This window comes from Equus quagga, chromosome 10 (assembly GCF_021613505.1).
Source record: "Equus quagga isolate Etosha38 chromosome 10, UCLA_HA_Equagga_1.0, whole genome shotgun sequence".
NCBI classification, from domain to species: Eukaryota; Metazoa; Chordata; class Mammalia; order Perissodactyla; family Equidae; genus Equus; species Equus quagga.
This window is the reverse complement of record NC_060276.1, coordinates 18161210-18185849: the sequence shown is the minus strand read 5'-3', so window position 1 is coordinate 18185849 and position 24640 is coordinate 18161210.

Here is a 24640-nt window from a genome sequence, read left to right as displayed (position 1 = left end):
ATATGTTCAAGAAATAGAGGATATAATGGAAAAACACATGAAAAGAAGGATTTAGTCCAATCATTACAATCAAATGGAAATTTGGCCTGTGGCTGACAATAACCAATAGAACGCAGCAGAAGTGAAGTCGTGCCAGTTCAGGTCTATGCTCTAAGAGGACTGGCAGTTTTCACTCCTTCGCTCTTAGAACACTCACTTTGGGGAGCCCTGTGAGAAATGTGGCTTCCATGCTGGAGAGACCATGTGGAGAGCAGAGGCCCTGAGATTTTATGTACAGGTAGAGAGGGCCAGCCATTTCAGAGACCCAGTTGAGCCTCTGGATGACTCCACCTGCCATCTGACTACAACTGCATTGAAGACTCTGTAAGATCAGCAGAAGAACTGCCCAGTGGAACCCAGTCATTCCACAGAAGAGTGAGAGAACAGTGATGTTTTAGCCATTACATTTCAGGATAGTTTGTTAGATGACAATACATAATAGAAACACTCTCTCTCATAATTGCCCCAAACCCCACACTATGAGGTAGGGTGACAGAGATCTGATATCCAACTTTTCCTGAGTGCACAAGTCCAGCTTTCCTTATTGGAAACCTGTTCAACTTTCCATGAAAAAGGCTTTGCTCCTGGATCATCCACACATCTGTGTGAGCCAAGCCTCAACATGATGTCTTCCCAGAAGGTAGTGTTCCAAGTCTCCTCTTGAGTTGAGCAAGAAAGACTTCAGCCCCAGATCTTGGTATTTCTAGCATCAATAGGCAAGTGAGGAAACTCTCGGAATGACTCACAATCACCCAGATAGGTGGTCTCCTCCCTCTTCATACTTGCCTGTCCAGAGGCTGATAATTGTTCAATGATATTACCTTCCTAGGGAATCATATCCACCCACCACCACCACATACCCTTACAAGTCCTGGTTTCACTCAAAAATTCTCCCATATCAATGCATGATGTCATCCTGAGGTTTACGTCAGATTGAGTTCAGAGTGCATTTTTTTCCACAGTCATCATTCTGCTGCAAATTTAGAAGACATATTGCTGCTGGCTTTATTTACTTATTTTCATTTCCTAAAGAGTTCCACTTCAACAGGTCCTGTGAAAACATTCATTTGCTACTATAATAATTTCAAAGTACATTTTGAAGGTAGCTGATAGGCATATCATCCACGAAAACCACTTGTATAAAGCAACCTTCCTTGCACTGTTTTATTTAGAATGCACATCTCTATTTTATAAATATAGCTAAGTGAATTATCTAGGCTGCTGAAAGGACAAAGGAGTGTAAATAATCTAAAAAGTTGAAGAAAAGGTCATTTATATTTGTTTTGGGAATGTATTATAGATTTTTTTCCAACAGCAGCAGGTGTTCCTAATTATGATTTTGCTTAGGCTAATACTAGAATTAGCTTGCACAGTCTGATCATGTATATGTCAGGAACATGTTGGGTAGCTGAGCAGGGAGAGCTGACCCAAGAGTATTAAGAAGCTGTTTGATGTAGGATTTGCCTGCAAATTCTTGAATCCACTTTTTGTAACTGATCTATCAGACTTCCCACATGAAATGAGAGCTATTCCTCACTTTGACAGGCTGCATACCAACTCCAAAGATGCCGTAATTTCTGACATTCTCAAAATCTCTCTTCATGATTTACCTTCAAAATCTGCCCTCCTTTTCTTCAGTCACAGGAGAATCCAGGCTGCTGTATCAACCCGCCCATTGCAATGTTTGTTCCTGATGGACTCTGGGAGCCAGTTGGGAGGCTTAATAGGCAGGCAGGGAAGAATGCACTGGAATCAGCTATGAGACTGCATAGCTTCAGCCACCCACTGTATCCCAATTACTCCTAAATTCCTATCCCTGGCCCAGACCTCTCTCCTGAAATCTAGTGGTGTATAGATCTGCCTATTTATCTCCCCGTGAACATCCCATAGGACCTTCGCTTGAACTTCTCTTCCTCACTCCCTTCCAAATCTGCTTCTCCTCCTGTGTTCTTTACATCAGTGGCAGGTACCACTATCCATCCAGTCCCCGAACTAAGAACTTAGGAATCCTTCTTGCCTTCTCCCCTTTCTTCTGTGTCTTGCCCCCACTTTCTCCAGTTCTTGCTGATTTTACCCCATGATTATCACTTCTGTCTGCCTACCTCTCCCCACCCTCTCTTCCGCTCAAACCAAGTCTCTATCACCTCTTGCCCGGTCTACTCAAACATTCTTTGCATCGAATCTTGCTCTCTGCCTCCATCCATCCTCTGGAGAGCAAAGACAGAGCGTTGTTCTAATACATATATGTCATCGAGTCACTCCTGTGCTTAATGGCTTTCTATCAGCCTTAGGGCAAAGTTCAAAATTCTTGCCTTGTCTAAAAAGGACCTGCACAAATGTAACCCCTGCCAACCTTTATAGCTTTATGTCACGTCTCTCTTCTGTTTGGTCTCTCCACTTCAGCCATGCTCTATTTCTCTCAGTCTCAGGACATGCCAAACTCTCTAGTCTCTGGGCCTTTGTTGGGGTCTTTCTCTCCATCTGGAGTACGCCTTCGCTTTCCTTTTCATCTGGCTAAATCCTCTTCATTCTTCAGATCTGGATCAAAATGTCTCCAACTCAGGGACGATTTTCTCTGATACTCCAGACTTTTAGATCTCTCTGTTTTACACTCTCTTAGCACCCTGGACCTCTTTGTAGCTCTCCTCAGACTGTGAGTGCCACAAGGTGATAGGACATGTATGTTTTTGCTCCCTGCTCAAGTTGGAATAAAATAGGAGCTCAATAAGTATTTTCTGGAAGGCTGACTGAACCATAGCCTCCTAACTGGTCTCCCTTCCTCCAGGGTCTCCCCTTCCAACCTGCCCCTTCCACTGTCCCTGGAGTGATCTCCTAAGCCTAGAATCTAAGGCACAGCTCCATTCAAGCCACATTCAAGCTACAAAAAAAAAAATCAATTCTCCCCCTCACCTACAGAATGAAGTCCAAATGCTTTTGTACAACATGACCTCAGGATCTTCCGTCATCTAGTCCTAAACTACCTGACCAACCTTATTTGTTTGTCTTAGTTTCTGCTTGCAAGAGTAGTCTACATTCTAGTCAAATGGAATTGTGCACTCTTCCCTGCCCATGCCTCATGCTTTCTAGCCTCTGTGCCTTTGCTTCTGGCGATCCCTCTAGCTGGCAAGCCCTTACCACATTTCTGCCTGTTAAGTCTCATCTCTTCATGATCCAGCTTAAAAGTCTTGTCTTCTCTGAAGCCTTGGCAGTCCCTCCTTCCAGCTGGAAATGACCACTTCTTGCTCCGAACATCCCCAACCCTTTTTACCTCCCTTGTGGCACTGATCCCATTATATGCATATAGGGGTCATTGTCTACTACACTGCAAACTGCAGGAGAGAGGGACCTGGCCATATCTGTATGGCTGACAGGACTTAGGCAACACTAGAGGTGTGGGGCCTATTTGCAGGCCTACTGCTTGTTTCATAACCTTGTACTTGAAGTATGGTTCAAGGACTAGCTGCTTAGGTATCGTATGGGAGCTCGTTAATAATTCACAATCTCAGGCCTACCAGACTTAAACCAAATCAGAATCTGCATTTTAACAAGATCCCCAGGTTATATGCATGCACATTAAAATTTAAGCAGTGCATTGTTTTATCACACAAGAGAACATGCATCCTCAAAAAAAAAAAAAAAGACAAATACCACATCTTGTAATTTAGTGCTTTCAGACCTGGTACAAATTTACAGATCAGCTTCACAGTGTGTGTTTCTCTGCTTCTGCATTACCAGCCCAATTTCATCTGGCTCTCAGTTTGAGACCTTCCTCTTGTCCAACAACACGGGAGGAACCCTATACTAGACAAGGGAAACTCTTTCTCCTCTTAGAGGACTGTGGGTGCACAAAGCTGGCCCCACTCACGGAGGGAAGTCGTGATTCTTTACAGCTTGCCTTAATCAGTGCAGTTTCTGGCCAGGCTGTGAGTCAGGTCTTGTGTCCTCTGTTAATCATCAGTGAAAGGAATGCCACAGAGTGATGTCAAGTGAGCTTTTGAGCTAACCACTCCTAGAAACATCTGGAGGTGGCAGAGGATCGTGGCTATGAATATGGATGAGGGGAACAATTGAACAATTTGAATTAATCATAGTTTTAAGTGTCCTGTACAAAATGTATTTGTGTTTTGATCTAAAAAGGCAAACAAGCCATGCTTGAGATTTGTAGGTTTTAGAAGAGAGGATAAGACTTCATTCAAAGGACTTTCTTTCCTGAGCTTTCTCTTTGCCCAGATTGTTTGAACAAGAAGAGCCTTCTCTTCTTCCCCAGGCCTTACTTAATTATCAGCATAGCTCAAGTGTTATATTCAGCGTCCACCTTGTCTGCAGATGCTGACGGGTCCCGTGGAGCTCATTGTCTCACTTCTTTGCAGTGCACTACTGAGAAACCTGGTAATTGGCAAGGCCCTCAAGTTCAGGCAAAGCAGCTCAAACTGGGAAGTGGCAAAACCCATCGTTTTTGCCTCAGGCATTTGTTTACTGAAGAATTACTGCAGAGTGAAAACCTCTTCACTCTCATTTGAGCTGCTTGGCTTCGAATCAGAACCACGCCCAGACTGAGTCGGGAGTGGCTTCAGACCAGCTTCTGTCTGACACTGGGAAAGAAAGATAAAACTGTCCCTCTGCCGCTAAGGTGACAGAAAAAGCAGGGCTTGCCAGCAATCATGCTGTCACAGGCTCCTGACTGTGTGCATTTAATCAGAAGTGTCTATTGTCAAATAGAGCTTTGCCAGGCAAAGAAACAACAGTTTTGAATCAGAAACTGGAAGATGATGAACAGGCCACCGATGAAAGCTGTCCTTCCCTTGAGAAAGTTGTCCCCCAACAAAATTGTGAAATAGACACGTTTCACATTTTCTCTTCAACTGTTTCTCCTTTGCTGGGTGTATCAGTCAAGGTTCTCCGGGGAAACAGAACAAATAGGAATAGGAGTATATACATACATACATACATACATATATATATATAGAGAGAAGGAATTGGCTCATACGTTTGTGGGGACTAGTAAGTTCGAAATCCACGGGGCAGGCCAGCTGGCTGGAAACTCAGGCAGGATTTCTGTTACAGAGTTGAGGCAGACTTCCTTCTTCCACAGTGCACTAAGGCAGTTCTGGCATTTCAACTCCATTTAGTATAGGCCACCTTTTTCTCCATGTTTCATGCAAACAAGCAAATGGCTAGACTAGGCTAGAGCCAGCTGGCCTTTTCTGGTTATTCAAGGTCGTTGGTCTGGACCACAAGAAAACGTGGTGGGCTTCCCTGTCAAATGAGGAAGCCAGGAAGGGTAGACAGGGGCATTTGTCTGATGCCCCTAGCATGCATAGCCAGAGTCTCTGGGGCAGTATGGAGAGAACCAAACTCTCAGGTTGTCACATCTCTCGGGAGAGGTCCATGTTAGGCAGTGACTCAAGCGCTATTCTGAGGACTTCCTTTGCCTTTTAAGACACAATAGTTTGGCCCTTCCTGTTGTGTACTGCCCTGCCCTGCTAGGCTGGCCGGCTCCTCTGAACTGAAAGAGCACTCACTGGTCTCTTCCCTGCTGCCTGGCTCTCACCGCTCTAGGGAGCCCAAGAGAAGATCTGATTGTACCTGCCTGCCCCCTTTCCTTGTTATGACCTTGAGAGGCAACATTGAACAGCTATTTTGTGCCACTCTGTGCTAGGCACAGGGCTTAAGAAAAGAGTGAGACATGATCCCTGCCTTTGAGGAGCTCCTCATCCAGTGAGTCAATGATTTCAGGTAAGTGGGATTAAGAGGAGGCCTGCCTTCCTCCCTGAGTGCTGATGTTTCCTCCCATTTCTATCTACTTCTGCCAGCCCCAGTGACCCCCGCATCCTCTCTCCCAGCTACACACCTTTGTTGGCCTTTTGGTTGTCCAGGGTTCTGCATTGCAGTGTTCTGGTCAGGCTTGCCTTCTCCATTCTCCCAGAATAGTTCTGCCCTACCCTTCTATGTGTTCAGACCTCATCTGCCAGCTCATGGGTCATTGGATATCACTCTGATAAAGTGGAATGATGACATGTTAAGAATAACTGATAGACTACTTAAATTCATTCATTCAACCAACAAATATGTACCTAGAGCCTACTGTGTCTTGGGCCCTGTTCTAGGTGCTGGGTATAGAAAGGTCAATCTGGCATGGTTCCCGCCTACAATGAACTCATCCTCTAGTTAAGGAGACAAAGAGGCAAACGCGACAATTGCCACACAGTGTAAGAAGTGCAGTGATAGAGGTGTGTGCTGTGAGCAGTTGTGGCAGAGAGAAGGGAAGAGGGACCCTTCTTGGCCTGGGAGAGTGGAGATGAGGGAGAGAGAAGAGGCTTCAGCTGCTTCCTGAAAAATAAGCAGCAGTTTACAAAGTAAACAGGGCAAAGGAGACATTCCACGGAGAGCGAACAGCGGGAGCAAAGGCACGGTTGTGTAGTCATACACAGCATGTTGGGAGAATGGAGATAAATCTTACTAGTGTAGCTAGATGTGGCACAGTGCGTGCCAGGGATTGGACACGAATGTAGGAGTGAAGGGGCTGAAGTTCCAGGCAATGAACCTTGGACTTAATGCTAAAAGCAACAGAGAGCAACGGATGTTTTTGTTTTTTAGTAATAGCTTTATTGAAATATAATTCATGTACCATACAATTTATACACTTTAAATATACAATTTGTGGTTTTCAGTATATTCACAAAGTTGTGCAACCATCACCACTATCTGATTCCAGAACATTTTCATCATTCCAAAAAGAAACCCTATACTAATTAGGAGTCACTCCCCATTGCCCCATTCTCAAGCCACTGGCCATCAAGAAGCGATTTTTGGCATCTGTATATTTGTCTATTCTGGATATTTCATATACATGGAATCACACAATATGTGGTTTTTTTGTGACTGGCTTCTTTCACTTAGCATAAGGTTTTTGAGGTTCATCCATGTCATAGCATAGACCAGTAACTTTTTATGGCCAAGTAACTTTCCGTTGTTTGGATGTACAACACCTTACTTATCCATTCATCAATTGATGAACATTTGAGTTGTTTATGCTTCTTGGTTTTTATGAATAATGCTGCTGTGAACATTTTTTTGCAAGTTTTTGTGTGAATATATATTTTCATTTCTTTTGGGTATGTATCTACAGGCGGGATTTCTGGGTGACAGGATAACTCAATGTTTAAACTTTGAGGAACTGCCAGACTATTTTCCAAAGTGACTACACCATTTTACATTCCCACCAGCAATGCAAGAGAGTTCAAATTTTTCCACATTCTTCTTTTTGAGGAAGATTAGCCCTGAACTAACTGCTGCCAATCCTCCTCTTTTTACTGAGGAAGAATGGCCCTGAGCTAACATCTGAGCCCATCTTCCTCTACTTTATATGTGGGATGCCCACCACAGCATGGCTTGTCACGCGGTGCCATGTCCACACCCGGGATCCAAACCGGTGAACCCCGGGCCTCCGAAGCGGAACGTGCACACATAACCGCTGCGCCACTGGGCTGGCCCCTATCTTTCTTTTTGATTTTAGCCATCCTAGTGAGTGTGACATGCTATCTTGTCATTTCGATTTGCATTTCTCTGATGACTAATGATATTGAGCATCTTTTCAGGTACTTATTAGCCATTTGTGTATCTTTATTTTGGAAAATTGTCAATTCAGATCCTTGCCCAAATTTTCATTGGATTGTCTTTTTATTGTTGAATTGTAGGACTTTATTCTGGATACAAACCCTTATCAGATATATGATTTCCAAAAATTATTTCCTACTCTGTGGGTTGTCTTTTCACTTTCTTAATGGCATCCTTTGAAGCATAAAAGGGTTTTTTTGGATGAAGATCAATTAATCACTTTTTAAATTTTATAAATAGTGCCTTGGGTATTATATCTAAGATCTCTACCCAACTTGAAGTCACAAAGATTTTCTCCTATGTTTTCGTCTAGAAGTTTTAGAGTTTTAGTTCAGACACTTAGGTCTGTGATCCATTTTTAGTTAACTTTTGTATACAATATACACTAAGAATCTAAATTCCTCTTTTTGTATGTGGATATCCAATTGTCCCAGACCATTTCTTGAAAAGATTGTCCTTTTCCAATTGACTTGCATTGCCATGTTTGCCAATAATTAATTGACTATAAATAGACTCTCAATTGTCTGTCATGAATCTTTTTGCCTATCCTTGTCCCAATACTAAACTGACTTGATTATTGTGGCATTGTACTACTTTTGAAAGTAGGTACTTCTTCCTTTTCAAAATCGTTTTGTCTATTCTAAATCCTTTGGCTTTCTATACAAATTTTGGGGTCAGCTTGTCAATTTCACTTGTCATTTGACATTGTCACTTGACAATTTCAATTGTCAAAAGCCTGCTATGATTTTCATAGGGCTTGCATTGACACTATATATCGATTTTGGGAGAATTGCCATCCTGACAATATTGAGACTTCCAATCCATGAACATGGATTTTATTTGCATTTATTAAAATCTTTGTTTTCTCTCATTATAGTGATATTTTATAGTTTTTGGTGCACAGGTCTTTTTCACATCTTTGGTTAGACTTATCCCTAAGAATTTCATATTTTCGATGCTATTGTAAATGATACTTTAAGACATTTGACTTCTGGGGCTGGCTCTGTGGCCAAGTGGTTAAGTTTGTGCGCTCCGCTTCAGTGGCCCAGGGTTTCGCTGGTTCGGACCCTGGGTGTGGACATTGCACCGCTCATCAAGCCATGCTGGGGAGGCATCCCACATGCCACAACTAGAAGGACCCACAACTAAAAATACACAACTATGTACCGGGGGGCTTTGGGGATAAAAAGGAAAAATTTAAAAAATCTTAAAAAAAAAAGACATTTAACTTCTGATTGTATCTTGCTAGTATATAGAAATACAATTGAATTTTGTATATTGGTCTTGTATCTTGTGACTTTTTAAAACTATTTATTAGTTCTACTATATTTTTATGGATCCATTGCGATTTTCTTCATAGAGAATTATGTCACCTGCAAATAAAGACAGTTTTACTTCTTGCTTTTTAATCTGGATGTGTTTAATTTCATTTATTTATTTGTCTTTATTTGCTTACTACACTGGCTAAACCTCTAATTCAATGTTGAGTAGAAGGAACGAAAGAAGAGACACTTGCTTTGTTCCCCAATTAGAAACATTCAATCTTTCACCAGCAAGTATGATGTTAAGCGATGGTTTTGTTTTGTTTTGTTTTTGCAGATGCTCATTATCAATTTGAGGAAGGCTTCTACTCCTAGTTTGTTGATAGCTTTTATCATGAATGTGTATTGGATTTTGGAAAAAGCTTTTTGTTTTTCACTTCTATTGAGATTATTATGATTTTCTCCCTGTCGTTCTATTAGTATGATGTACTACATTAATTAATTTTCAAATGTTAAGTCAACCTAACTTAGCTGGAATAAATCTCACTTGGCCATGGGCTATAATCCATTTTTTGTGTTGCTGAATTTGGGTAGCTAATATTTTGTTAAAGATTGTGTCTGTCTATGACCATGGGCAATATTGGTCTGTACTTTTGCTTTTTTGGGGGATGTGTTTCTCTGGCTTGGAATCAGGATGATACGGGCCCCATAGATTGAGTTGGGAAGTGTTCCCTCTGCTATTTCTTGTGAGTAATTGGTATTACTTCTTCTTTAAATATTTGATAGACTTCATCGGTGAAGCCATCTGAGCCTGGGCTTTTCTTTGTGGGAAGATATTCAATTACTATAACAATTTCTTTACTTGGTATATGTATAATCAGATTTTCCATTTCTTCTTTGGTTAGTTTTGGTAATTTGTGTCTTTTTAGAATCTTCTCCATTTCGGCTATGTTGTCCAATTTTCTGCATAACGTTTTTCATCGTATTCTCAGAATCTTTTAAATTTGTGTAGTGTTGATAGTGATAGCACCTTTTAATTCCCGATTTGGACGATTTATGTCTTCTTTCTTGTTCAGTCTGGTTTATTATTTTCAATACTGTTGACCTTTTTGAAGAGCCAACTTTTGATTTAATTGATGTTCTCTATCAATATATTTTCCTATTTTATTAATTTCTACTCTACTTTTAATTATTTCCTTTCTTCAGCTTGCTTTGAGCTTAGTTTGCTCTTATTTTATTGGTTTTGTAAGGTGGAAGCTTAGGTTATTCAGACATTTCTTCTTTTCTGATATGGGCATTGAAAACTAAATTTCCTTCTAAGCTCTACTTTAGTTGCATCGCATAAAGTTTGATGTGTTAAATTTTCACCTTTTGGTTTAAAAAACATTCTCCTTTTTCTCATTTCTCTCATGCTTCATTCTGCGACCTATGAGTTGTTGAGAACTGTGTTGTTTACTTTTCTAGTATTTGGAGGTTTACTAAATTTCACTTTGCTGTCAATTTCTTAATTCCATTTTGTTATTAAACATACTTTGCATAATTTCCATCCTATTAAATTTACTAAAGTTTGTTGTATAGCCTAGAATATGGTATAAACTGGAGAATGTTTCTTATTGATTGAAAAAATGTGTTCTTTGTTTGTTGGCTGGAAAGTTTTATATATGTCAGTTAGGTTGAGTTATTTGATAGTTTGTTAAAGTCTTTTACAGCCTTACTGATTTTCTGTCTATTTGTCTGATCAATTATTGAGAATGGGGTATTGAAATCTATAACTATTATAGGTGAATTGTCTATTTCTCTTTTCAGTTCTGCCAATGTTTCCTTCATGTATTTGGATGCTTTGTTGTATAGCATCCAATTTATAATTGTTATAATTTCCTGATTTAATTTATCCTTTTATTATTACGAAATGTCCTTAATCATCTATAGTAATATATCCTGTTCTAAAGTCTATTTTGTATGATATTCATGCAGTCACTTCAGCTCTATGGTGATTGCTGTTTGCATGGTATATCTTTCCTCATCATTTTACTTTAAAATTATTTGTGTATTTAAATCTAAGTGTATTGATTATAGAAAGCACATAGTTGGGCCTTGCTCTTGTATTCACTCTGACAATATTTGCCTTTTGAGTGGGGTGTTTGTTTAGGTCATTTACATTTAATGTAACTCTTGATATAGTTGGATTTGCGTTTATAATTTTGCTATTTCTTTTATATATGTCTTCTTTCTTTTATTAACCTTTCTCTCCTTGCCTAACTGCCTTCCTTCATGTTAAATACATAATTTTTAATATACCAGTTTAATTCCTCCAGTTTTTTTTAAGCATATATTTTTTACTGAGTTTCTTTATGGTTTCTTTGAAGATTGCAAGTAGAATGTTTTAAATTATCATAGTATACTTCGGATTAATATTAATTTAATTCCAGTAAAATATAGAAACTTTGTTCCAACATAGCTCCATTTCCTCCACCACTTCTTTGTGGTTTTACTGTCATATATATTGCACCTCTATATATGGTATAAACATAACAATATAGTATTTTAATTGTTGCTTCATAAAATCTTATGACTTTTAAAGAAGTTAAGGGACAATATAAAAAATTATATCTATAAGAATTTTTTTAGAAATCTGTAAGACCTTTTATATTAACCTGCCATTTCTGGTGCTCATTATTTCCCCCTGTGGATTCAACTCACTGTCTGAAGTCATTTTCTTTCAGCCTGAAGGACATTCTTTACTATTTCCCATAAGGCAGTTCTGTTAGCAATGAATACCCCCAGTCTTTCTTCACATTGAAATTTCTTTATTTAATCTTCATTTTTGAGGGATAGTTTTGCTGAATTTAGAATTTTTGGTTGACAAGTTTTTTTTTTTCTTCAGTGCTTTGAATATGTCATTCTACTGCCTTTTGGCCTCAGTTGTTTAAGATGAGAAGTCAGCCATTAATTGTATGCTGTTTTTTACGTGACTGGTCATTTTTCTTTTGCTGCTTTCAAGATTCTATGTTTTTCTTTCACTAATTTGACTATGATGTGTCTAGATATGAGTCTCTGAGTTCATCCTACTTGGGATTCATTAAGATTCTTGGATGTGCAGAATAATATTTTTCTTTAAATTTGGGAAGTTTTCAGCCATTATTTCCTCAAATATTTTCTTTCTGTTTCTCCTCTCCGCTTCTGGGCCTCCAATTACACATGTGCTGGTATACCCGATGCTTTCCCGTAGTTTTCTGACTGTTCATTTTTCTGCAACTGTTTTTTTATCTGTTCTTCAGACTGAATAATTTCTAATGTTGTATCTTCTAGTTGACTGATTCTTCTGCCATCTCAAATTTCCAGAATTTTCCTTGAAAATCCAGCAGTTCCATTTGGTTCTTTTTATGATTTATGTGTCCTATTGAGAATTGAGAATCTCTTTTTATTGATTCATGTTGTCATACTTTCCTTAATCCTTTAAACATGCCTTCCTTTAGTCCTTTGATCATATTTATAATAGCTGCTTTATCTTCTGCTAAATACAACATCTGGGGACACTCAAAAATTTCTGTTTAGTGCTTTTTTTCTCCCTGATTATAGGTCACATTTTCTTTTTTCTTTGTATGTCACATAAGTTCTTCTTGATGACTACAAATTTTAATTAATATATTATAGCAACTGTGGATTCTGATGTTTTACCCCTGAAGATTATTGTTGTTACTGGGTTTTGTTTGTCTGACTGGCTTTTTTTTACGTAGTAATTTGTCCAGGCTAAATCTATGAAATCTGTCTTGTCTACCTGTTTGTGGTTGCTGACGTCTCTTTACAATTTTTTTCAACTTCCTTTTTGTTAATTAAACCTGGCTTCCTAAGGGTTTTCCTGTGTTTACATAGGTTATGGATCATCAATGATTGGACCAAGATTGTGCACTACCACCTCCAGTAGTCCTCAGCTGAAGAATCTGTGTGCAGGTAAGAAGCACGTTAAATTTTTACACTGTTTCAAGTCTGTCCCTACTTTTTTCTTTTGGCCAGGGCTTTTCAGTTCTCTTCTACATATGTCCACCGCTTCAGGTTCAGCCAGAAGTGTGTGTCTGGCAACGACTTTCTCAGGTCTCTGATGCACATGTGTGCCACTGCAGCCAGGAATATACTTGTCTCAAACATGCAACTTCTGACTGGTAGAGATATTGGCCCTCCCCACACACTGGTTTCTCATGTGCTCTGTGATTATTACTTGTTCCAACAATCCTGTTAGGCACAGATGTTGCACACCACTTTTGACCTCAGCTGAGAAGCTGCTAGTCTTCATGGTCACTCTACCTTGCAGGACCTCATGCTGACCGAGCTGGATGGGAAATGGGAGCAGCTGCAGGATGGAATGGCATAAATCTCCATTGTTCTTATCTGAAGTTCAACATTTTTTCAAGTATAAACACTTTTCAGATTGTCGTGTGACTTCTATTGATTTCCAGGGCCCTAAACTTATTGTTTTTGTCAATTTTGTCCAGCTGTACAGTGGCTTTGGGGGGAAGATTTGCCAGTCTCCTCATTCAGCCATAGCTCTATGGAAGAGTTTAAAACAGGGAAGTGACATGCAAGGTTTTGCAGGGTAGAAAGATCAATCTAGCCAATATATGGAGGAAGGCTTTTGTAGGACAAGTTTGAAAGCAGAGAGACCAGTTAAAAGACTATTGAAGTAACACAAGTGAAAGATGATGGGACTATGAGTGAGCTGTTGCCAGTGAGATGACGAAAGGTGGGAGACTTGGACATATATATCAAATGCTGAAACCACAGGCCACTTCAGTAGTCCAGTTGAGAGGTTATAAGGCCAGGTCTATGAGAGTGTAAGTAGACATGGAAAGTAAGAAATATTTTAAAGAAATATTGTTTGGGGGGAGTCGCAGAGACTTGGCGCCTGGTGGGAGAACTGGAGCGTGTTGAGAGGGAGGGAGTGGAGAGTTTGGGTCTGGATGATTGGTAGGGCTAAAGCACCAGGCACAGAAGGAACAAAAGATAGGGACAGGTTGTGACCAGAAGGAAGGAAGACAGTTTTGGAAAAATGTAGTTTTGAAAAGTCATGTGGCTATCCTAATGGAAATGCCCAGTAGGCAATAGGAGATTTAGATCTGCAGCTCAGGAGCAAGGCAAGGCTGCAGATGTCATAGGACAAAAGACCATTCACATTAATATTTGGGTAGAGGTATGTCCAGAAATCTGGAGACATCTTTGGTGTTACTGTCTTCAAAAGCAATCTTTGGACCTCCATAGTCTCTTATACCTCTCTACAACCCCAAGAAAGATTTTTGTTACTGTTTGGTACTTTTGTTTGTCTGTTTTTGTTTTGGGGGAGTTGAGTAGAGAATGGTCATGGGGAGGAACATACAAAGATTAGGTAAAAGAGTGACAGATAGGGAAGTAATTGAGATCAGAAGAGAAAGAAAGCACATGAGGCATACCAGAAGCTTTGTCTATCACCAACCTCCTAAAAATGTGTTGGGGATGCTGAACCAGAGTGAGTGATTATGTTAATTCTCCCTATCCTCCACTCCCCAATTTTCAATGCAAGGTTCATCTAGCTTTGTGAATATCTATATCTTTCCCTCACTTGCTTTGGTCTTGTCGTTGTCTGCCTTGGTCTTTCTTGGTTTCTTTATCAAGATTTCCCTCAGGGGACTTTTTCATTCTTCATCGGCTCAATATTTTATTCTTGGGCCGGCCTATGTTTCTCCAAAAGCCTGGCAGCTTCATCTGAGAATGCAAGGGCCAGTTACCCCAAATATTTCTTTCAATTGCCACTAGATGGCAGTGTTTGGGAACTTTGCTAACCTGGCCCAGCGATTCATGAGCGCCTGACTGTTGAGTAGTGGGGAGTTTCACTCGGTTATGCTGCTTATACCCTGTTGCAACCAGTTGCTAACAAAAGGCCCGACCTACAGGATCCCTTTGTCCATCACAGAAGAAGATTTATGTTTGTAAAACACTCAGGGCTGGAAAAGCCTGTTCTTGAAGCTGGTGTTTTCTCCCACCTCAATTCTCATGCAAGTTCCCAGCCACAAACCTTCCCTTAGACGTCTTTTTATTCCCTCTTCAGCTGTTTCTTGTTTGGTTTGCTTTTTTGGGAAGATTCATTTCCCTCTCCCTCCTCAGCTTGGTTAGCAAGCTGTATTGATCCTCTTTCCTCATTTTGAGCATGGACTTGTAGAATCATGGGCTGTCAAAGCCTCATACTTCATTGAGTCTGATCCCATCATTTTCAGATGGGGCAACTGAGGCAGATAAGGGAGAAGAAACTTGTTCAAGGTCATATAAAGAATACAGGGCAGAGGCCTATGGGTCAGAGTCTCTTGACATACTTGTAATAAACAACAAAACAACCAGAAGATCATTTTGATCCACTAATTGTACCAGCACAGCTAGATGCCTGGGAAAAGGGATGCAGGCAAGGGATATAAAACATGATACTTGTCTTCCTGGCACTTAGATTCCAGTTAGGAAGACAGACTTATACACAATAAACAGGAGATAATGCTTTTTGAGATAAGTTGGTGTGAGAAAAATGCTCATGTGAGTCAGGCTCAGGGATTCAGAAGAGAGAGAGCTCCAGGTGAAACAGAGCCATAGGTGGGGGTGGAGTGGTGAGAATGAGGTGAAGCTTGGAGATGGAAACTGCAACAATTATAACTATTCAGGGATCAAGCCCTAAGCAGAGGTTGATGGTCGAAGAGAAATAAGAGATAAGGCTAGAGTGGTTGGCTGGGACCGGACTGTTCAGGCTCTTAAATGTCAGGCTAATTTCCTACTAGTACTGAACAGGAACTTTCAAATGGTTTTGACCTTCAGATTTTCTATTTTCATTGGTAACTTTCCACTAAGTTTGATTCCCCAAGAAGTAGCCTCTTCACTTTGCCCTACTTTCCCCGGTTAGTCCCAGCCCCTCAGAGATGAAGCTGAACTGAAAAATTAAGCTGGTGCTTGTTTCCTCTGCATCTGTTTCCTAGCGACATAACCAAGAGTGACCTGAACATTCTCCATCTCTAAACCTCATTGACTTTGCTTCCAACCCCCACCTACTCACAGGAGTCTGAGCACTAGGCATCTGTATCCTGCAACTCGCTTAGTCACAAGGGGGCTTCTAGGAGGGTTAGAGAGCTCTTGACAGCTGAGCAGCACCTACAGGAGGTGAGTGTGGTTTCATAAAACTCTGGAAGAGGCCTCTAAACAAAAGAGCTCTTTAAAAGCAGCCGAATATGGGAGCAATCCAAGAGCCCTTTTAGACTGTCAAGAGCACATCAGTGCCCAAGCAGTTCGACCAGCCACATTTCAAAGTTAAACAAGCCTGCTCTCTCCCCTTCTGAACTTTCCCTTTATATCCCCAAATGGCTGGAGGTCTGTTTTTCTACCAGGGTATAGTGGACACCCCTGCCTCAGAGCCCTCCATGTAGCTTTACTCCTGCCATTTGCTGCCTCTCCCTCCCCCGCAGAATGCTATGCCTTACATCTTGGCTTCTGCTTGGTCCAGGGCCTGGCATATAGTAGGTGCACAATAAATGGCATCGTCTTTCTTTCAGAAGGGCCTTAAAGATTATCTAAGCATTGGACTCTATGGAGTCACTTGAGGGGCCATTTGGGGGTACAGGTCAGTGGGCACCAGGCATGCTGCAGGCTCCCATGCCTGATTCAAGAAAGGGAACTCTATTTTATATGTTAATTTATAATTTGGACTTCTGGATAAGATTTTGTTTTGGAGGGAGAAGGAAATGTTCTCACTGATTTAATGTCTTCATTTTCTAGATGAAGTCAATGAGGCTCAGAGCCACATTAAGTAGAGTCAGGAAAACAATCCCATTTGTAATAGCAATAAATAGAATAACATACTCAGGAATAAACAACCAAGAAAGTGAAATACTTTTACACTGAAAATTATAAAACATTGAGGAAAGAAATTAAAGAAGATGCAGATAAATGGAAAGGTACTCCATGTTCATGGACTGGAAGAATTAATATTGTTAAAATGTCCATACTTCCCCCAAGTTATCTACAGGTTCAGTGCAATCCCTGTCAAAATCCCACTGCCATGTTTTACGCAAATAGAAAAAAAAATCCTAAAATTCGTATGGAAACACAAAAGACTGAACAACCAAAGCATCTTGAGTAAGGAGAACAAAGCTGGGGCACCACCCTTCTTGATTTTAAAATATATTACAAAGCTACACTGATCAAAACAATATGGCTCCGGCATAAAAACAGATATGTAGATCAAGGGAACAGAACAGAAGGCCCAGCAATAAATCCACATATTTATGGTCAACTGATCTTTGACAAGGGTGCCAAGAACACACAATGAGGAAAAGATAGTCTCTTCAATAAATGGTACTGGGAAAACTGGATAACCACATGCAGAGGAATCAAACTGGATCCTTATCTCACACCATATACAAAACCCAGCTCAAATGAGTTAAAGATCTAAACATAAAACCTGAAAATCTAAAACTACTAGAAGAACACATAGGGGAAAAGCTTCTTGACGTTGATCTTGGCAATGATTCTTTGGATATGACACCAAAAGCAAAATCAACAAAAGCAAAAATAGACAAGTGAGATTACATCAAACCAAAAAGCTTCTGCACAGCAAAAGAAACAATGAACAGAGTGAAAGGAAATGGATGGGATGGGAGAAAATATTTACCAACCATTTATGTGATAAATAGTTATTATCCAAAATACATACGGAACTCCTACAACTCAATAGCAAAAAAATAAATAACCCAATTAAAAATGGACAAAGGAATTGAATAGACATTTCTCCGAAGAAGACATACAGATGGCCAACAGGCGTAGGAAAAAAGATGGTCAACATCACTGATCATCAGGGAAATTCAAATCATAACCACAATTAGACATCACTGCACACCTGTTAGAATGGCTTTTATCAAAAAGACAGAAGATAAGTGTCAGCACTTATCTTATCTGATCTTCTGTGTGGAGAAAAGTGAACCCTTGTGCACTTTTAGTGGGAATCTAAATTAGTACAACCATTATGGAAAACAGTTCAGAGGTTACTCAAAAAATTAAACACAAGACTACCGTATGACCCAGCAATCCTACTTCTGAGTATTTATCCAAGGGAAATGAAATCTGTGTCTCAAAGAAATATCTGCACTTTCATGTTCATTGCAGCATTATTCACAGTAGCCAAGATATTGGAAAAACTTAAATATCGGTCAATGAATGAATAGATAAAGAAAATTTGGTATAACCGTAGAATAGAAAATTATTCAGACATAAAAAAAGAGAAATCCTACCATTTGTGACAACACGGATGAAACCAGAGGGCATTATGCTGAGTGAAGGAAGCGAGACAGGAAAAGACAAAAACAGCATGGCTTCACCTATATGTGGAATCTAAAATAGTCCACCTCATAGAAGCAGAGAGTAGAGAGATGGTTACCAGGGGCAATCCCTGGGCTGGGGAGAGGGGGATATGCAGTGATGTTGGTCAAAGGGTACAAAGTTTCTGTTATCCAAGATGAATAAGTCCTGGAGATCTACTACAAAGTGGGGTGGCTATAGTTAACAATATTGTGTTGTATAATTGAAATTTACTAATAGGGTAGATCTTGTGTTCTTACAACAAAAAAAAGAAAATGGTACCTATGTGAGGTCATGGATATGTTAATTGGCTTGATTGTGGTGATTACTTAAGAATGTAAACATATATCAAAATATAAGTTGTATACCTTAAATGTATACAATTCCTGTTTGTCAGTTATGCCTCAATAAAAGTAAAAAGAATTACAGAGAATTTTTATCTCTATTTACCACTGGCTTTTAAACTATGGGCCTTGTAGGCCCTGGGGCTCAGTGGAAATCCCTCACCTCTCACCAAAGGAATGATTCTATCTTCTTTCCCTCGTTATCAAAGCAGCTCCATTTTTACCTGTTTTCTACATTGTAATTCTACATAGAGTTCATTTATACAAAGGGTCCTACTGCTAAACATGATTGCCTCTCACCATGAGTCAGTTTAGCCTTACATACCAAAAGGACAAATATCTGGACATCAAAATCAAAAGAAAATTTCCAAACCAAGGAGCAGACTGACTCCAAGAGACCAACTTGAAGATGATTTTCTAGACTGATTAACCAACCAGATGCATCTGAGAGAGGTGGTGGAAAAAAAGTAAAGTAACTAAAACTAAAGTTGTATTGGTACCATGAGGCAAATAGGGTGCAAATCAAAATGGGGGAGCAAGGGAAACAGGTGCAGCGTTAAACTAGGTGAGAATTACATTCTCGGGACCTGCAAGACTTCGAGTAGCCTCTTTCCGAAGATAATCAAGGCTGTCGTGGACAAGGGCATAGGTGGCAGGAAGCTGCCTTTAATACTCCAAACTTAATTTTCCTCATTTTCCATTGACAATAAAAATCCCTGTTCTTTTTGCTTCACAGAGATTGAGTGAGGCTCAAGTAAGAGACTGGATACGAAAGAGCCAAGGAAACTTTTTAAGGCTGTGCAAATTGTAGCTCCTATTATGGTCCAAGTGTTATCCTTCTTCTGCTTTGTTTTAAATGATATATTAAGTGTAACTTGAATGACCAAGAAGGGTTCTCCACTCCAGACCCATCATATCACCCAGTCTGAAATCCCTAATTATATCATTCATCGTCTATAAACTGTATTGTGACAGAGCTTACTGATTAGCTGGGTACTTGGGGGCTGCTTCAGCAGTGAGAGAAGGGGAGGCTGTCTGGAGAGGGGCCTTGCCTGGAGAATGCTCAAGATCTGGCGTCAGGGGCAGAATCACCAATTTACAATCTCCCCGCCCCCCGCCCCCCCCGCTTCTCTCTCTCTCTCTCTCTCAAATAAAGATATTTGCTTCATATATATGTTTGTGTGCATGTATACAAACATATGTACCAATATTTATAACAAAGTAAGGAGGACACGTATGATCCAGCAGTTCCGCTTCTGACTATTTATCCAAGGAACATGAAAACACTAATTTGAAAAGATGTATGTACCCCGACGTTCATTGCATCATTATTCACAATAGCCAAGACTTAGAAACAACCCAAGTGCACATAAATGGATGAATGGATAAAGAAGACATGATATATGTATATAATGGAATACTACTCAGGCATAAAAAAGATGAAATCTTGCCATTTGTGACAACATGGATGGACCTTAAGGGTATTATGCTAAGCGAAATAAGTCAGGTGGAGAAAGCCAAATAACTATATTATTTCACTCAGATGTGGAGGATAAACAAACAAACACATAGATACAGAGAACAGATTAGTGGGTACCAAAGGGGAAGGGTGTGGGAGGAAGGCAAAAGGGATAAAGAGGGGCACATGCAAATAATGACAGAAGGAAACTAGACTTTGGATGGTGAATGCAATACAGTCTGTACAGAAGTTGAAATATAATGATGTACACCTGAAATTTATCTAATGTTATAAACAAATGTGACCTCCATTTTAAAAAATGAGGACAAAAACTGGTCATGTAGTCATAGCTGGTATTTACAACACCCTTCTTCTACAATTCATTCCATATTACCTTTTCCTTCAGCAAGCACCTCAGCTGGTCATGGTTCTTTACCTGAAGAGGTGACCCAAATCTTCATTCCTGAAGGGTCTGGGTCATTATTAGTCCTTCCTGGATTGAGTTGTTGTAATTTTCCAGTGATCTTAATCACAGGGCACTGTGATACTAAGAAATACCCTAAGGGATCTCCTGTATTCCATACATACTCTTCCTTCCCTCCACTATAGAGCAGTAGTCCAATTTCCCTTTGGTAGTAAGGATCAATCACCCAAACCAGTACAGTAACTATCTTCTTTGCTTGTTGACTCAGAGATGTGAGGACCCCAAAGTGTCCGTAATGCTACAGCTGTCCACTTTTGGATAGTGCCTGCATATTATGCAGAACCATTTATAAACCAGGCACAAGTCTTCCTTTATCAACTGAGCATAGGGAGCTCCCCATGAAGCCATAAGTGCAGACTGGGAGAGGTAAGTTAGTGTAGCAGGAGTGGGGACCATGGGCATTTGGGCCATTTCCTTGTGTAACTTACTTGTGCCTTGAGGGCTTGCTTGGGCCCAATCATGTATATACCACTTCTATTTGATGCTAGAGTGCTACTGTGCATGATCAACTTTATGGCTTGGTGGGTCAGATAACACCTAGGTTCTTGATGGGCAGCTCAGGTCACATGGAAATTTGGTGGCCCATGGTTAAGCCTTTAGTCTCTACTAAGGCCTAGAAGCAAGCTAAGAGCTGTTTCTCAAAAGGAGAGTAGATATCCATAGAGGATAGCAGAGCTTTGCTGCAAAATGCTAAGGGTCTGTGCTGTGATTCACCCATAGAGATTGCAAAAGGCTTCAAACAGCATCCCTATTTGCACTGATGCTTCAAGCACCGTTGGATCTGCTGGGTCATACGGCCCAAGTGGTGGGGCAGCTTGCACAGCAGCGTGGACCTGTTACAGATCCTTCTTTTGTTCTGGACTCTACTCAAAGCTAGCAGCTTTTCAGGTCACTCAGTAAATGTGCCAGAGTAACACACCCAAATGAGGAATATGTTGCTTCCAGTATCCAAAGAGGCTTGCTAGGTGTTGTGTCTTTTTTTTTTTTCTGGTTGTGGGAGAGACCAGCAACAACTTATCCTTTACCTTACAAGGGTTATCCTGACATGCCCAAGCCATTGGAATACTAGAAATTTCACTGATATAAAAGATCCCTGAATTTTTGTTGGGTTTACTTCCCACCCTCTAACAAGATGTTGCTCCGCTGTCTTCCTGTTTACATAATTTCCAATCTGCTGTCATCTACATCTTTGTTCCTCTGAATATAACATGTCTTTTTTCTCTGTCTGCTTTTAAGATTTTCTCTTTGTCACTGGTTTTGAGCAATTTGATGATGATGTGTCTTGCTCTAATTTTCTTTATATTTCATGTGATTGGAGTTTGTTGAGCTTCTTGGATCTGTGAGTTTATAGTTTTCTTCAAATTTGGAAAATTTCCTGCCATTAGTTCTTCAAATATTTTTTCTGCCTCCAACTCCCTGAGGCTCTGATTTCATGTGTATTAGGTCAGTTGTGGCCCCAAGCTCGCTGATGCTCTGTTCATGAAAAAAATTTTTTGTCTCTTTCATTTGGGTAGTTTCTATCAATATGTCTTCTCATCCACTAATCTTCTCTTCTGCAATGTGTATTCTGCCAGGAATCCTGATCCAGTGTATTTTTCATCTTAGACATTGTAGTTTTTCCTCTAGAAGTTCAGTTTGGTTTTTTAAATATCTTCCGTGTCTCTACTCAACTTTTTGAACATATGAAATACAGTTATAATAACTTTTAATGTCCTTTTCTGCTAATTCTAACAGAATTATTCTCCTCATTATAGGTCATGTCTTCCTGCCTTTCTTCATACCTGGTAATCTTTTATTGGATGCCAAACATTGTGACCTTTACCTCATAGAATGCTATATATTTTTGTATTCCTATAATATTGGCTTTTGTTCTCAGATGCAGTTGAGTTACCTGGAAACCATTGGATCCTTTCAAGGTCTAGCCCTTATAATTTGTTAGGAGGATCTGAAACAGTATTCGGTCTAGGGCTAATTATTCTCCACACAACTGAAGCGAGGCCTTCCTGAGTACTCTACCCAATGCCCTGGAATGCTGAGGTTTTCCGGTTTGCCTGGTTGGGAACAGGCACCATCTGGGCCCTGCACGAGTGCTAAGCACCGTTCCTTCTGATCTTTTTGGGTGGTACGTTTCCCAACATCAGCTACTTTCCTCACATGCACTGTTTAGTATTCAGCTGAACACTATTGAGGAACCCTTGCTAGATGTCTAGAGTTCTCCTTCTATGCAACCCTCTCCACTCCGGTATTCTGTTCTGGCAACTCTAGCCTCCTTACTCTCCCTGGATTATCAGCTTGTGTCCTGAACTCAGGTAGTCTGCCAGACTCTTCCTGGGTCCCTCCCTTCCTGTGCCAGAGCCTGGAAGCTCTCTCAAGGTATTCAGCTGGGGCAATCATAGTGCTCACCTCATTTATTTCCCGTATCTCAGGGTTTACTATTTTTCATGTCCTGATGTTCAGTGTCTTGAAAACAGTTGTTTCACATATTTTCATCTAATTTTTTGGTTATTTTAGGTAGGAGAGTAAATCTGGTTCTTGTTATTCATCTCAACCAGAAGCAGAAGTCCAACTTCAAGGAAAGCTCTTCTAACAACATTTTAATGTCTTCATTAATGCCACCAGTGCTCTTACTCTTGAGCTTGTCCCAGCTAGTTCAAGTAGTTGTAACCCCTTTGCATCCATGGGCTATGTTCAGGACACACACAGAATAGGAGCTTTCTCTCTCTAAACAAAACGATATGTTACCCTTTAGTCTTCACTCTGACGGACACTGTCCTTGTCTCTTCAGATTGGTAAACTCATGTATCACTTGGCTGCAGGCTCTGACAACTTCCTCAGAATGAAGTTCCTCTGCTCCCAGAAGAACTGCATCTTAGGAGTCCAGAGTTTGACAGGCCTCCCTTGATTTCCCTAGTCTCCTTCCCTTTAACATCGGACATACTCAGGAAACTACCAGGGGATTCCACTGGATGCAGGCATGTCATAGGGATACTAAAATTTCCCATGGCTACTCCAACACCACCCAATGTTAGGGAAAGTATGATGGAGAGAAAGGTGAAGTGCAAAACTGTAGTCTTAACTGATTCAAGTTAAAATATTTTACTTTTCAAAATTTTACAAAAACCATACAACCATGTGAACGGTGAGGTTTTCCCCCCCTGAGCTGATGATCTGGAAGGTACATCCAGTCAGAAGGCCGAGGCAATCACAGGACTCATTTCTTTCCCATACTTAAGGAATCACAGCCCTGCACTTTTTGTTGCCCAATGTTTGACAACAGTTGTTTCATATTTTCATATATTTTGTCTAGTTTTATAACTGTTTTTGCAGAAGGTCAAGTCTGCTCCCATTTACTCTATCGTGGCCAGAAGGACTTCTGTCACCTTCAGAATTCATTGAGCTACAAAGTTTTATTCAATATCTTCTATATTGCCATCCTGTGATTAAATCCAATGTGATATAGAGATGAGAAATATAACAACATCCCTGACTTCAAGAGCTTACAAACAAGCTAGATGGAAAAGATAAACAGGTATGAAGTCACTGTTGCATTTGCTTAGAATGTCCTCTTGGGTCTGCCTTTGTGCCTGGCCAGCACCTGCTCGTCTAGCTCGAAGACCCCTTCCTGCATGAAGTCCTTCCTTGGGTAGAATGGTCGATGCTCTCCTTTGAACCTAACTGTATCCTACACAGATTCTGTCCTTGCTCTTTAAAAACCTTCTTGTATTTCTTTGTTTGTGTATTTGTGTCCCTCACTAAGCGGTGAGCTCCTTTAAGACAAGGGTGATGTCTTTTCCCCAGCCCCCAGAAGAGTAACTAGCATAGAGGAGACATGCAAGGCAATAAATACTAGCTGAATGAAAGAATTAATGAGTAAATATTTGGATATGACTTAATCAAAGCACAATCAAGTTCTAAACAGAGTGGTACTCACTCTTATACAATACAAATTAAACAAAAAGAGATCATGGAGCATTAGGAAGATCAGGAAAGGCTTTGGAAATTAAATGATCTCGAACTGGTGTGGTAGGAAGAATGATGCCCCCGCCCCCCCCCCCCCCCCCCCCCCCCCCCCCCCCCCCCC